The sequence below is a fragment of the Coffea arabica genome, chromosome 1e (genome assembly GCF_036785885.1).
Source record: "Coffea arabica cultivar ET-39 chromosome 1e, Coffea Arabica ET-39 HiFi, whole genome shotgun sequence".
In the NCBI taxonomy this organism is placed as follows: Eukaryota; Viridiplantae; Streptophyta; class Magnoliopsida; order Gentianales; family Rubiaceae; genus Coffea; species Coffea arabica.
Genome location: NC_092311.1, coordinates 867,322 through 880,178, shown reverse-complemented (window position 1 = coordinate 880,178; position 12,857 = coordinate 867,322). Strand labels below are relative to the sequence as shown.

Genomic DNA, 12,857 nt, shown 5'->3' with positions numbered 1-12,857 from the left:
CATATCCGACACTTATTTAAATAACAAAACAGTTAAGTACATCAGAAAATAGGTAAATGTGACTAGTGCCAAAATCTGGTGGTCAAACATGCAATAAAAATCCACCAAAGACAGCAACATAATCATAAATTTGCAGGACAAACGTCTTCCATAGCAATAACAGAAACATAGGATTTTTAAAACTACAAGTTCTCAGAACTGGTTTCTCACTTCCCCTCCATTTTCGGTACGATGAACAACTCAATCCATGTCATCTGCTCACTCTCACTGAAGCTAAGAAATAAACTACGGAACTCCTCATCCAACAATTCTTTCAAGAGATACATGTGCAGTATTCTCTTTAACTTCAGACCCTCCACTACTTTTGTGGCTTCAATTGAATACTTCTCTTTTGCTGCTTTTTAAGAAACTATGGAGGAAAATTTATTGAAGTTGTTCAGAGCCTTTTGGTAGTTATCCGAACTCGACTTTCGGGACTTGGTTTCTCTTGAGCCTTCCTTCTCAGAACTGTAGGCAGCACTACCCAATGGTCGCTTGTCGGGATTTCTTAGAATAGGGCTTCCATCATCATCAGATTTTCCTTCGAATTTGTTGGGTTGATGGCAGAACTTGAAGTCACGCCTTTGCCTTTAAGGTTCGAATCACCCTTACATCTACGGACACGAGGAGACACAAATTGGGGTGGGGGTTGAGCCGAAAATTGAGCACGATTGCCTGTGACTTGTTTGCCGTCCATCACCTCATCCTATAGAATTGTCAAATCAGCACTATGTGGGTATTGAAAGTCGACATACTGATGATCCAGCTATTAAGCAAACACCAGGAGATAGTTTATTAGGTAAAAGCAAATAACACATTACATTCCAGCAAATAATGGCCAACGAAATGAGCAGAATGCAAAAGTGCAGACGCTGTTTAGAAAATTCAGTTGAACTGAAAATCTCTCACAAGGCATTAATTAGTAAACTCCACGGAAGTATTAGGAGTGTCAGCACTACAAATTTCTGAAAGACAAATTCATACTAGCTAAAAAACATAGGTCAGATTAATAGGACAAAGACAATTCAGAAGTAGGTATAGACTTAGGTATTGTACCCTCCAGAATTGCACTAAAAATTGGTGGAAATGTATTCCAAGACAAAAGATTGAAGTAGTAAAGGCATGGTCGAATAAACAATTCTTGGAAAACCTCCAACTAATGTTTATTTCGCAGCATCTAAGTAAGCCAATCAGTACCATTTTGTTCTTGAATTAACAAACATGTTTAAAAACAGTCTCCACTTGATTGAACAAACAGAATCAATATTGGAATTGCTGCACAAACACACACTACAATAAAGAACCATTGTGCGTATTTTAAATTTTCAAGCACAAAAGAACTTCGCAAATTGCATAATTTCAACCATCAGCAGTGAAATGCATATAAATACTAGATAGCAGAAGTTGTCAGACAAAAAAGTAAACTTCAAGGTATCAAGGAATACCATACCTACCACAAATACGCCCATTGCTCTGCTCCGGTTAAAAAGCATCTGTGTTACTCGTCCAATCCTATCCCTGTCTCTGGCTTGGCACAATCACCTCGGAGGTGTGTGAACAGTCTTCACTTATCGATCACTCGATAGTACTTGGATTGGGATTGAGTTCCAATACAAGTTACCCCGTATTCTTGAGTCAAGTACATTGTCATTGTAGTGTGGTTTGCCAAGGTGCTCCGAGTTGCCTCCCACTTTCGATTTTTCTGCCAATCAACATACGTGCGGATATACAACTCCTCTTCCCATTCTTGCCAATGCTTCTTTTCAGGCATCTATGCATGAACAGAAAAGTATACTCAGTCACAGAAAGCAAAATCCGGGAAGCATCTAGTTATTGATTGGAATCTGGTTGGCAAATTTAAAACTCATATCAAAGTAGTTTATTAGGCTTTCTTCAAAGTCATTTAAGTCATACAAAGATTGGGCACTAACAGAAGCAATCAAACTGGATGGGGATTCTGATAAAAAGAACAAGCACAACATTCAGGTTGATTGACTGAGATGCATTTGTAAGACAAGATATGCTAGAAGAATGGTCAGAGAGTGAGCAATGCCTTACAAGTTCATAAACTTAATTTTTTCCTTTTTGTAGTGGGTATGAACACTTCCGTTTGATGTGTTTATCCTATAACTTTGTAGTTTCAGTTATGAAAAAATGTGACAAAAATAAAATAATATGACAGAAACATGTGTAGAACAAGTGAATGAAAGGGACATCAAAAAATGCATTGGAGAAGATGTTCAACTACGACACACTTGGTTGTGATTTAGTAAGGACTGAAGATGAATATTCTGTCAAGTTTAATTAAAATACACCGAGCAGCGTGTAAAGGCCTGAAATCACTATCTGATAGCTGTCAGTTTACACACAATTACATTGCTTAGCATGCAATGAAACTTCACCTATTGGAAGCCTACGAGCAAATAGGCAATAGAACTTCTCGTACCATAAACTCATAACCTTTAAGTCAGTGAAATGGAGCAACAAAACTTAACAATTCGACGCACATGATTGAGCAGATATGTCAATCAAAGAGTAAGAGGTGTTGTGAAATCACCATTCTAATACAAAAATGTGGAACAATGAAGAAGAAGTACAAAAAAAATTTAGCTGCTACAGGCGTACTAAGTTGACGGTAGAAGTAGAAATTTGGCCAGAAGAATGTCTACCTAATTCGATCTTAATAAATTGGCTTCTTACAAGTGAGTCTTATCCAATGCAAAATAGAGGCACAATTTGGAGATACCAATTCGCTCATTCATAATGGCATTCCAAATGGCACCGAAAGTATTGAATCAAATTAAGCCTTCCAATTACTTTAGTATTTCCTCCTATTTGGATAGTGAACTAGACAAATGAGAGGACAGGTGATTATCATCTACTGATAACCCAAAAAATGCCTCCAAAATATTAATTTGAAAATAATGCATAAATGTAGAAATTTCAAAAACCCTAACAGTCTCCAATTTCTACCATCAGAAAAGAGTCATCTACACATTTTTTGCGTCATACAGACCACAAGAGAAATCAAATTGAGCATATATATATATTGCAGTTGGCAAAGAAAGTGAATTACTAACCGAATTCTGTAATAACAGCTTATGTTAAAGTAATTGCTTACTTCGTTGATTTGCATTCATCCGTGAATGCCACACACGAGAAGAAAATACAAGCCAGGCACACGCGATATGTAGTGCTTCAGCACTTCCGAAGCCCAACCATGGCTACTACAGGTAACTGCAGTGGTATTTTTGTGGAAAAAAACCCAAGGGAGAGCTATTGTTTTCAATGCTCCAAGCTTCCCCTTCCAAGGTCAGTGGGATTCTGCTCTCCTTTCAGCTGGATTTTGAGCAGAGGAATCGAATCCAAGAACCAATTTTGCTAGCTTTCTGCCCTTGAGAGAAAATAAAGGCCTAACTTTTGCACTATTTGATGGGAGAAGACAGTCAGAAATCAAGAGGAGGAGAACGGTTGAGGCGAATAAATTCTGTGTAAGGAGGAACTGGGAATCGCAACTTTACCTTTACTTTTCTTCTTCATGGGTATCTTGCAACGGTAAAAAATTGCACAGTGGGAAGCTGCTAAGCATGATGTCTTACACGGCCAGCAAACCACATGCGTGGTACGATTTGGGTAGACATGTTTCTTCACGTGGATGCGGGCCCTTTTTCCACTTCGGCACCATTCCACGTGTGATTCTACCCTTACGGGCATGTTGCTTCAATTATTTGGGTTATTTGAGGTGTTGTTCAAACAGTTTTTTGTAGCATTATTTGCAAAAATCAGAATAATGGCATATCCAAATGCACCCATTGTATTTCTTGTTTAAAGTTATATAAAATAATAATTTATATCAGTAAGTTTGATTGAGGTCGATTTGATTGAATTTGAACGCGAATTTGATTAAGGCCAAATAAGATTGAGTTTGAGCCTTGGTCAATTTTAAAAACTTGATTTGAAGTATTTTTTACTCGAGAAGAGTTCAAATACTGCACTATTCAAATTTGACTCAATTTTTTATTAGTATAAGTGGAAAGATTCAAATCCGAAATCTTTTACTTATATTCCCTTTCTTTGAACTACTCAATCTATCTCTCACACCATACACTCAACTCAACTTGATGGTACCTCTACTTGATTTTATGTTTGGAATTTATCAATTTTACTATTTTGAAAAGGAAAATCATTTAAAACGTCCCTCATATTTTGCTAAATAAATTTTTTTGTCTTTCATTTTTCAATTGATAAATTTACGTTCTTCACAAAATCAAGTTGGGAAATTTTGGTTTCAACATATGTTTTCGACCACTTTTTACTGTGAATCCGTCACATGACCTATATACGGTCATTTTTTAGAGGAAAAAAAAGGTTAGATCCTATTTGTAATCAAATAAATGATCGATCTATATTCGCTTTTACCCTTAAAAAAGTAAGATTTGATCTAAATTATGTTCATTTTTTCTTTTAAAATGTGAAATCTGACCAAATTTATATTCATTTTGTACAACAAAAAAAACTAAAATTTGATTTATATATATATATAATGAATATATGGGTCACGTGGTGATTTCAGACTAAAAAGTAATCAAAAATTTAGGTTGGATCCAAATTTTACCAAATTAAATTTATAAGGAATTAAAATTAATATTTTAAAAATGAGTGATGAAAACATTTATTCAAAAAAATGAAGGTGTTTTGAGCAATTTTCCCCTTTTGAAAATCTTTTATTACTACACACTAATACACTATCTCTTTTTTTGTTGAAAAACAAATACTATATTGTGTTAATAGATTTTCTAGAGTTAATAGCATATGGTATGCTGTAAAAATTGGAAATTTGTGTTAGTTTGAGGGTATAGATGGCAATTAATTCCTTTGTTAATTTTTGGGGCCGTTGACGAGTCATTAACAACTTTTCTTTCGCTCTTTTCCCTCGTTCAATTTTCTGTATTCTTCAATTACATCCTAATGCAGAACATGAAAGCCAGGTAGTTGACTTGCTAGATTCTCTGCAACAATCTCTACTACTGTTTTTTCTGTAATTCTCATATCCTGTTCTTTATTATTTTTTTTGGGGTTTATTTGGGTTCAATTCTCATTTCGTACATCTTGTTAAACATGATGTTTTTCTGTCCGCATTAGTTCTTGGGTTAGCAAGTTGATAGTTATGTAATGATCAAGCCTTGTTGAATTGGTAATTTAGTCGAGTGATTAAATTATAATCTTAAAAGGGTCCCTAAAGTATTGGTTGCTGCTTATGAATTTTTAGATGAACTATGATGTTGAGTAGGGGAAATGTTTTCGTTTTTTATTGGTACGTTTTTCTGAGTATAGCCGGGAGGAAGAAGGGTAAGATGATGAAAATACTTACTGGGAAAGAATGAAAAGATGAATTTGATTTTTGCCTTTAATTAGTTTACAGATGTTGCCACACTTAAGCAGAATAATTTTTCTCATTTGGGATTTTAGCTTGTTGGTCGAATTCCAAGTTTGGTGGCTTTTCTTGGTTGGGCATTTCCATAACATGTTGAAAGTGCAAAAGAAAGAGAGATGGATGCATGTTAAGGGGTATTGAAGTAATAGGAAAGTTAATGAGGCGCCTTTTTTGACAATGCCCACTTTCTTAAGTATATATTAACACGTATGTGATAAAGAAATGATCTTTTTCTGAAGGCAAAATATCTTTGATCAATCTGGTGGCGCCATGTAGTATGTAACTCTTTGTCGATCGTTAGTTGATCAATCTGGTGGCAGCATGATTATCCTGATGGGTTAATTGGCAATGAGGTGCTTCAAGCAGAGGAGTCGAACCCTAACGTATTGCTAGGAGGAAGAAAGGTAGTATAATGGAAATACATGTTGGAAAAAGAATGAAAAGATGAATTGGATTATTGCCCTGAATCAGTGTAGAGATATTGTCACACTTCAGCAGAATAGTCCTTTTCTTTTGGGTTTGTAATTTGGTGGTCATATTAGTAGTTTAGCAGCTTTTGTTGAATGACTATTTCAAAAGCATGCTGAAAGTTGCAGAGGAAGCTAACTTAAAAGGCTGGATGCATGGTAAGGGTATTGGAGTAATAGGAAAGTTAACAACATGGTGTCTATCATATGCACACTTTCTTAGGCACATATTTATGTGTATGTGACAAAGAAACAATTTTTGCATAAAGGCAGAATAGTTTTGATCAATCTGATGATATTGTGCAGGAATAGAAAGATGTTGCGTCTACAAGTCCACAGAGCAAAGAACCTTATTTGACTCAGGGCCATAGCATGTATGCTGTGACATGCTCTCACCTTGAAGTATTTCACTTCCATGTCAAATTGTGGAGCTGCACTATTGGCTAGCCAAAACACTGGGAAATTCCGTACAAAAGTCTGCCATTTTTCTATTGGAGAAAATTACTATGTCTTCTCTACAATGTTGTAATTTAGAGTCTGAGACCGATGAACTATCTGCTTTGCCTTCAGTATTGTTGCCACAAGGTTTTGTTTCTTCTTTCTTATGCAGATACATGAAAATTTGCATGTGTGGTCTATATGATGTATTGCTTAGGCCTTTAATGTGCTTTTGTTGGAGGAAAATGGTGGCCGTAATGGCTTACGTTTTGGAGGTTTTTTTGATACAATTGAGGGCGTGGGAGCTGAGGATACTGGTTTCACGTTAAGATTACAACACAGAGACAAGATTCACTTGCTCTAAGTATTATTCAATCTCTGCTATTGCAATTTACATTTTAATGTAATGAATGATTATAAGGTACGAGTCAGTGCTGTCCAGAAAAAGAACTTCTTAGTCAGTGCATTATCTTGTGTACAATTACTGAGACGTTGTATTTTTATGCATAAATGAACTTCTTAGTCAGTGCATTTATTTGCTTAGAGGTCCTAATTGTTGGGTATTGGAATTCTTTTTCAGTGACTTCAAGTGGAAGAAATCAGAAGAAAAACTTGATTTTACCCTGTAAGTTTGAAAGGAACCCGTGATTTTACCATGTTGCATTGAATATGAGACTCTCTCATGAAGCCATTAACATTCACTTTCATCTTCCTTCATTTGCCTTTCCATGTATTCTGACTTGCATTATTGGAGGGTTTTGGTACTCATTATGGTGAGTTAAAACAACACTGAGTGACTACTACTGTTATTTAAGATATATTCAAGGAGCTGAATTTGTAATGAGACAACAAGACAGACAATTTGGAAATCGATGTGCCCAATAGAAGTGAAGAAAACTCAAATAAAGCTGCTAAATCTTTTGAATGTCCTCATTCCCGGAAATTCTATGGCTTAACAGCTGTTAAGCATAACCTTGAATAAGGTTCTGAGTTGCTCAATACTTGAGAGGATTATTCCACAGTAGTTTTTGAAGGAAAAAGTTATTCTTTTGTCTGGTGAATTGGGTCTAACCAAATTGTTCTAATTTATGAAGGGAAGAAGATGTTGTGGGGGCATCTTTTATGCATTTAAGGTTGATAGCTATTAATTTAAGAAGACTTTAGCTAAATATGCAATGAAAGTTCATTTTGGGCTGCTATAGTGAATGACAATCAGTTTGGCTTATAGCATGAATATATGGACTATGAAAGAAGAATTAGGTATTGGAGTTACAATTATTCGTCTTTTTGGTCTCCAAAACATTAATCTAGGTTGAGAAGCCAAGTGACAATAAGCCTATTTCAACACATTGAATTAACTCTGGAGAAATTTATGTACACAGATGTTTCATTTCTTTGCCCATTACATTGAAGAAATTTCATTACTTCTGCCAACTTTAAAACCGTAATTTGAAGTACAGCACGTTGTTGAAATTACTTCCAAGATATATTGTTTTTAAATTCCTTCTCAAAATCTGAATTAACTTAATTAAAAGCACTTCTTATACATATTGTTATGGTTTGTGATAACTTTGAATGAATTTGTGTGAAAAGCCCTATTACTTTCTAATGAAAAGAATATGGAACTGTATATGTTAAAGTTTTCTCACCTGCCATATTGTGCTTTTGATGTGCTTGCTTCATGGTTAAAGATGTAATTTACTGTTATATGGTTCACTATTTGTAAGTTTACATGCATAATTGGATGAGACATGTCTTCTGGTGGCAGGATTATAGTCTATTCTTCCTACTTTCTCCTGCCTTTTGGTTTTCTTGTTATATCTGAGTCCCATGTTTATAATTGTTTTTTGCAACTTCGTATTGGTTCTCTAGAATCAGAAACCAAGAGATGAAAGATTAAAATGTTTCCTCTTTGGTAGGAGATTGTTATTTTCTGATTGAACTCTTGTAGCACTGGATCCTGACCTATTGACCTCAAATTTTATCACAAGATATAAGGAATACTGAATTGATTTATATGCTTAATCTTTTAAAGTTTTCTCAAATGTGAACTTGTTTGGCTTATGCTTGTTACTAGATTTCTCAGCCTAAGTCTGCAGTTCCTGATTTGGATGTATATATGCATATTTCACATGTAGCAGAGCATTATGACTGTGGACAAGTCAAAGGTCTTTGACCTTGAAAGCTGCAAATTGGGAAAACGAGTAAAAGGCATAGGTACATCGATAACATAGCATGGGATAGGGTCCTAATGCATATATTTTTCCAAATATGGAATCAATGTCCCCTTGTGCCGAGAAATTTGATTTTATTTGACAAAACAATTGGGAAAATAGTTTTTTTTTCTAGCTATTTATCAAGAAAGAGCATAACATACTATTCACTGATTTTGAGTTTTCAACATCATTCGTATGTTAATATGAAGCTTCATATATGAGGTAAATATGCCAATCCACCTCTGGAGAGAATTCAACATGCTACTTTCTTGGTCAATCTTGTATATAGCCATGAGAAGTGAAACATAAGATGTTCCCAATGTTGTCTCCAAAGAGGTGATCGATGCGGATGACTAACCACCTTTCTTTAGAAGTACATTTTCATCCTTTGAAATGTAATTTATCATTTGAAGTATCTAAAAGTTACCCAATAAAGCCATATATTTGAAATTGTCTCTGAAGCACTATTCAGTAGGCCTATTTGTGAGCAACTGTTGAGTGTTTCCTAAAACATGCCAAAATTGCCTCTTCAACTATTTTGTACTTGTGTAGGTGATGCGGTTCAGTTGACAATTCTAAGATCTTTTCCTTTTGGTGCTTTTTCTTTTTCTTCATATTTTCAGCTTTTTGACGTCTTTTGATTATTCTTTTGTGAGACTGAATCTGGTCTTGATTGTGTTACCTGAGGGCATATATTTGACCGTTTCACAAAACTTTACAAAGTTGCCCCTTAAATTGTTTTGAACTTGGGGCTGCTGTTCAGTTGACAATTCTAAGCTCTACTCCACTTTGGCTCCTTTTTGCTTTTCTATTTTTAATTTTTAATTTTTTCCTTTTCAGCTTTTTTCATATCACTTGCATTCTGGTCTTGCTGTGTTACCTGGGAAAATTAACTGGTTTCTTGAATACTTTCAACCTTTTCAAATTAACTCTGGGCTTGCCTAATTCAAATTCATAGTGAAGCTGATGATGATGAATTTAACATCTCTAAGTAAGTAATTTATGCACAGAAACACTAAACTTGTTAATAGAACGTATAAATTTAATACAGCACAGTTAGATTTGTTCATTAACTTCTTTGGATTAACGGAATATGCATTTTATGTGAATGGAATGGTATCACTACCTGTAACCAAATTAACTCAAGTTGTTTACTGAGTTTAAATGGTTAAATACATTTTGAGCTGCACCTTTTTTACCTTGGGCTTCTCTTAGTACAATTGGAAATCTAGTGTTGATGTAAATGTGTTACCAAACACCTGATTGAGCAGAATCAGATAACTATTGCGTGTTTGTCGGTATATTTGCTCCACTCAGTAAATGATGCCGGTAAAGGAAGTTGGCTACAGCTGTTATGATCATTAAAGCCTTCCATTTTTCTAAAAGACAGAGCTATAAATTTACCACAGACCTGCATGGACAATATCTCAGTCTCTCTTTCTCTTTCAGTGTCTATATTTTTTATTATGAACATTTATATTTAGAGCCTGGCTCCTCATCATAATCCCTTCAGTAAGTAATTGAACCTCAATAAGATTTTAAGGTCACCAGACATATTTTTAAAGTAAAACTTGTTCTTTAGCTTCCCTAATGCAGCAGAAAAAGAAGACAAATTTGGCATGTTACAGCCATGGTTTTCCTTTAATGGTGGATTTTATTTTTTAATTGGGTAATTGAGTTATGTATTTTTTGCAGGAAATCTGCCTAGGAAATATTCAACCTTTGAATGGTTCAATTGGTTCATCCAGGAATTTTCAGCTGTTCGATCTGGTTGAATGCAAACTCAGAGAAGACTAAAAGTCTTTGAAACTTGGTGAAAGCCAGCGAAGAAATTCACTAGAAACCAGACCAGTTTGGCCGAGGTTTTCTATTGGTGCTCTCGATTATATTTGCTGTCTTTTGATGGAGTCCTTGATTTATTTGATTTCTTTTTGTGTTTCCTTTGCATACTAGTTGCTTGTCAGGGGGTCTGGAACTAAGGCATGGGCAAAAAGAGTGATAGACTGATAGTGATTGATGGTGTTTGCAAGGCTTCTGGAAATAGATCTAAGGCTTTCATTGGCCCAATCTATGGGATTTATTCATAAATTGGGCACTAACATTTTGATTCCCCCACTAGGGTTATCTCTATTTATACAGCCCAAACAAAAGGCATATCCCGGACTCCATTTTCTTATTGCCTGATATCTGTTCCTTTTGATGCTTTCCTCCCCACCTTCCTTTCCACCTTCTGCCTCTCCTGTTCTTGCTCTGTCTTTTCCCTCCTATAGGAACATGTTGATTGCTGGTGGCCATCCATAGTTTTCTTGATTGAAAGATAGGTTTATAAATTTGGCATACTGAATTTGGCCTCTTGAAATTGTATTTTAATTTGTTTTAGAGTTTTTGCTTGAAAATCAGAAAAGGCATCAGGGGTTATGGTTGAGTTTGGGCTTTTGTTAGCTGCTAGTGAATTTTCAACATGTTAAGTCAAATCAAATTTCAGCTCTCTTTGGTTTCCTGATCATAGAAGCTATTCTTCAACTGAACTATTGTGTTCTCTCATTATTAACCTTTTTATTGTTTGGGCCTAATGAAGATGGGATGAGAAACTGACAGAGTGGTGATACCATGCGTTAGTGGATAGATTAGGTAATAGGTCATGCATCAGTAACAGTTCAGCCAACAAATCAAAGATCAAGGGTAGTTCAGCCACAGAGTTGCTATCATATAGAGAAATGCTATCTAGGCTCTCACTCTTTTTGTTTTTTTCTTTTTAATAGATTAAGGTAAAACATAGAGAAATGCAGAAATATGGAAGAGATGCAGAAACATAACCACACAATAGGATGCACTTGGGCAATGTAATGTTATTTCTGCAAAAATTTTTTAAACATTGTCTCACCATCTATTATCTTGAATGAACCTGTCAAGTCCAATCATGTAATTGGAAACAAAGAGGTTATAATCTCTATAGAATTTTCTATTCAGTTAGTATCAGTGTATATTTCATGCTTGCAGAAATAAAAAGGGCAGATGGTTGACATGTGAGCTAACATCAGAATTCTCTGTTTCTGAGCTTGTTCCTTCTCTCTCCATAATCTCTCTCCATAGAATTTTCTATCTCCAGGGTTGTTGCCAGCCATACCTTTATCAGAATCCAATTCCTTTTTTTTTCTGTTTTTAAATCTACATGACTTAGCATGTGAATCTTATTTTGCCGAAGCAAGCTAAGTATTTTAACTCTTTCCATTTTGTTTGAAGCTCCTTTATGGTTTTAAATTCTTACCCTGAGAATCTAGACGTTGTTATGTCAGAATATTCTGTTTGAGAATGACATTTTAGCAGTTGCTGTAAATCATTATGTAATGTGTCATCCGATGAGTAGTTTTTCTAACCAGTCATAGAGAAATTGGAAAAAGAAACATTTGTACGTGTCTTTTGATACATTGATTTTGCCAAAGAAAGCTTCTGCGTGTATTAATAATTCTGTGCATTGGATTAGCAAGTTTGGGCATTTCTTGCATTTTGATATGGATAAAGAGTGCGTTCAAATGATGCCGGCAACTCCAATATCTAGGGAAAGTGAAAAAGGTTGATTCTGTACTTTGGGTCTACAAAGGGGCAGCTGCATCTGATTGAAATGCGGAGGTCAAACACTGCTTTGGCATATATCTTGGAGATGAAGAGGGACTACTCAGGATGAACCTCGCAGATTCTGCCTTGTAATATCAACTGCAATGGGCACGCGACTGGTGCAACTTTCTCATAATTCAAAACATTTTGGTAGGGTAAGGTCTCTTTGTGAACCTGACCAGGGTTTCATGACACAATTCAAGTGGTACAGATGCCACCCTCATATCATGACCCTCACAGCTGTTTGATTGATGCCGGCAAAAGTAAAGCTATCAGAAGTTTATTTAGTGAAGGATCTTTCAATTCATGTAATATGTCAAACCTGACATTCACCTTTCCTGGTTCCAAAGATAAGATTATACAGGTGCTATGTGTATCGGTTGAACTCTACATGCATCTTTTTCTTTTCAAACATTGATTTATCCATACTCGTTTTTTGGGATATATTCAAGTGTTTGTTCTAGTAAATTCTCTAAATCTCTCAATAGGTACATCTTTACAACTAGGATGGTCAGCTAGTTTGGGACAGGAACTTCAGACGCAAACAGGCACTATCTCATGAAAAGAGATATATGATTTAGAAGGAAAATGGTCCGAGCAAGATGCTGAACATGATTTATGGTTTCGATCTTACTTTCTGTCGGTATA

General features: G+C 35.4%; 2 long non-coding RNA genes across 7 annotated transcripts; one reads left to right on the top strand and one right to left on the bottom strand.

The window, feature by feature from the left end:
- Nucleotides 1-49: 49 nt before the first annotated feature.
- Nucleotides 50-3,554, bottom strand: LOC140007451 (uncharacterized). The gene is made up of 3 exons (XR_011814765.1): nt 3,161-3,554; nt 1,490-1,810; nt 50-745 (listed from the first exon to the last, which is right to left on the bottom strand). It is a non-coding gene; the product is annotated as an uncharacterized lncRNA (long non-coding RNA).
- Nucleotides 3,555-4,844: 1,290 nt separating this feature from the next.
- Nucleotides 4,845-12,653, top strand: LOC113699472 (uncharacterized). Of its 6 annotated transcripts, none has more exons than XR_003450447.2 (5): nt 4,845-5,077; nt 5,713-5,877; nt 6,247-6,742; nt 6,959-7,003; nt 10,290-12,653. It is a non-coding gene; the product is annotated as an uncharacterized lncRNA (long non-coding RNA). The 6 variants fall into 6 exon arrangements; XR_003450446.2 differs by having other exon boundaries at nt 4,846-5,027; XR_003450450.2 differs by lacking the exon at nt 5,713-5,877 and having other exon boundaries at nt 4,852-5,077.
- Nucleotides 12,654-12,857: the final 204 nt, after the last annotated feature.